Below are 2,456 nucleotides of genomic sequence, written 5' to 3' on the forward strand. Positions count from 1 at the left end.
CACCTGGCCCAAAAAGGTCCACTCCACCCTGTCATAGGCCTTCATCATATCAAGCTTAATCGCACAAAGTGGTTTCCTCCTCTTCCTTTTCCTAATTGCATGAACACACTCGTAAGCCACCAACACGTTATCCGTGATTAATCTCCCCGGGATGAACGCACTTTGCTCCTCCGCTATCAACAGCGGCAACACCTCCTTGAGCCTGTTTGCCAAAGTTTTTGACGTAATCTTATATAGTACGTTGCACAGACTAATCGGACGGAACTAAGTGAGTATCTCAGGTGAGGCCACCTTGGGAATCATCACAATAACTGTGTAGTTGAAACCTTCCGGCGTAGTCCTCCCTGCCAAGAAATCCCGTATAGCTGCACACACCTCTTCTTTTACCAATGACCAGTGTCGTTGGTAAAAACATCCCGATCTAAATCTTCCTCTCCCTCCCTAGCGCCCCTCTCATGGAGTACCCTACCGACGCCGTCGTCCATCCTCGTCGGTATCCCATTCCCATCTTTGGAACTGGCGGCTTGCCATCCATGGACAACGTTGTCCGAATGGTGTTCGATGCCCGAGCTGCCATGCTCAGTCTCCAAGATTCGTCTTCGCTGAAGTCCTATTCAACTTCAAGCTCCTCCACATTGCGGCACTCTCCATCGTCTCTATCGCGTTGTGGCGGTCATAGATTGACGGCAGCGGTGGTGGCAATGCAGGTATGTTATTCTCTCATCCCTCACCACGCTCTCTCCGGTCTGCAACGGCGCTGGGACATGGGCATGGCAGCGACAACTTAGCAAAGGGCGGCGACCGGTGTGTGCCTGAACCGACCATGCTCCTGCTAGACATGTATGTGCATGTATTGCTTGTCTGTTTCAGCCGGGACTCAAGCCTTTGGCAATTTAATGCGAATATGGTGAATTCTAACTGGTTGCGCGCGCAACGCGAATCGCTGCCGTCGCTGCAACCTGCAGATGCGAGTGGCCGTGGCCCACCTGGTCCCATGTAATTATCCCTCATCTCATTTTTTTCAGTGGCATACAGTTTGAATACAGTCAAATCGTATCTGTACCATGCCTGCCCATACCTACGTCGTACCCACTCACCATTTTCTTTCTATCCACACCTACCCCCGTCCTCTCTCTCCATTATCTCATCTCTCTCTCTGTCTCCATTATCTCAAGATCCAGCCAGACCTTCCTCCTCCATGGCCGGCCACCCTCCCGATCTGGAGGTCTCCGACCAGATTATTCCCCTCCCCACCACGGCATGCGGCATGGAGTCCCGGGATCGCTCGCCGTCAACCAATGCTATGCGGATTTGGCGAGTCCTAACTCACCAAGATCCCATGACGGACAAGGTTTGTTCCGCCTCCTCCTGAAGCTGTCGAGGACCATGAACGCCACTTCCTCTCACCGGTTCAGCACCAACACATCCACTACCCGCAGGTAATCCCCCTGTCCCCCGCTCCAAATCCAGGACCTGGTCGACTTCCTCTGGTCAAGTCCGCCTCAACGAGTTGGGATTGCTTCTTCCTAATTGCCCATGGATTTGTAATACACTTCGATAAGGATTTGTTTGTAGGTGTGCAAAATTGCTTGTTCCCTGATGGATATAGTAGCACATGGATCCATCACCTTTGGTCTTGTCTGGTGTTCTCCGGCCCGTGATGAATTTCGAAGGTGCGGGTGTTGTCCAGTTATTCTCCTATTTATTGTATTTCTTGCTTGTGACTTGATTTTCTTTATTTTCATAATTTAAGGATGAAACAGAGGCTGGGCGACAGGGAGATTTAGCTGGAAGAGTGTTGCCTGGTGCCAGATCCGCCATGAAGTGAGCTGGCCCTCTCCCTCTCATGCCGACATCGGCATATTGCCTGCTTCTTCCCCCGGCTTGATGAACCTACCTTCGCCAACTTGATGGATTTTAATACAGAGAAAACTAGTTCAATTGAGTTTTATCTTAAAAAAGGCTAGTCATCGCCTGATGGCCATTGTATACATAAAATAGGCTGCAGTTTATTTTTCCTGTACTGCTGCAATAAGGCAACGTTTCATCACTATTTAGTTCTATGCAATTCCCTTTCTGTTTTTTGCTCTGGGTCATGAGCAGTAAATTTTAAAGTTTCCAACATAGATTGCAATATTATGGGCAGAATTGTACAAGAACTTTTTGGATGTCTCCGTTGCACTTTGCCGAAATTTGTTGACGGACTTTATAGTTTAACAGAGAGTTGTTTTTACAAAGCGGGCTCTTTGAATAAATTGCAAAGGACTTTATATCCAATTCCCTTTATGTTTTTTGTTCTAGGTCCATGAGCAGCAAATTTTGGAGTTTCCAACATAGATTGCAATATTATGGGCAGAATTGTACAAGAACTTTTTGGTAGTTGTTTTTGCAAAGCGGGTTCTTTTAATAAATTGCAAAGGACTATATATCCAATTTGCTTTATGTTTTTTGCTCTA

General features: G+C 47.6%; 1 long non-coding RNA gene across 2 annotated transcripts; it reads left to right on the top strand.

Annotated features, from left to right (window-relative positions):
* Positions 1-1,040: 1,040 nt before the first annotated feature.
* LOC125538275 lies at positions 1,041-2,082 on the top strand. 2 transcript variants are annotated; one of them, XR_007296279.1, is made up of 3 exons: positions 1,069-1,439; positions 1,576-1,673; positions 1,754-2,082. It is a non-coding gene; the product is annotated as an uncharacterized LOC125538275 (long non-coding RNA). The 2 variants fall into 2 exon arrangements; XR_007296278.1 differs by having other exon boundaries at positions 1,041-1,673.
* Positions 2,083-2,456: the final 374 nt, after the last annotated feature.

This window comes from Triticum urartu, chromosome 2 (genome assembly GCF_003073215.2).
Source record: "Triticum urartu cultivar G1812 chromosome 2, Tu2.1, whole genome shotgun sequence".
NCBI lineage: Eukaryota > Viridiplantae > Streptophyta > Magnoliopsida > Poales > Poaceae > Triticum > Triticum urartu.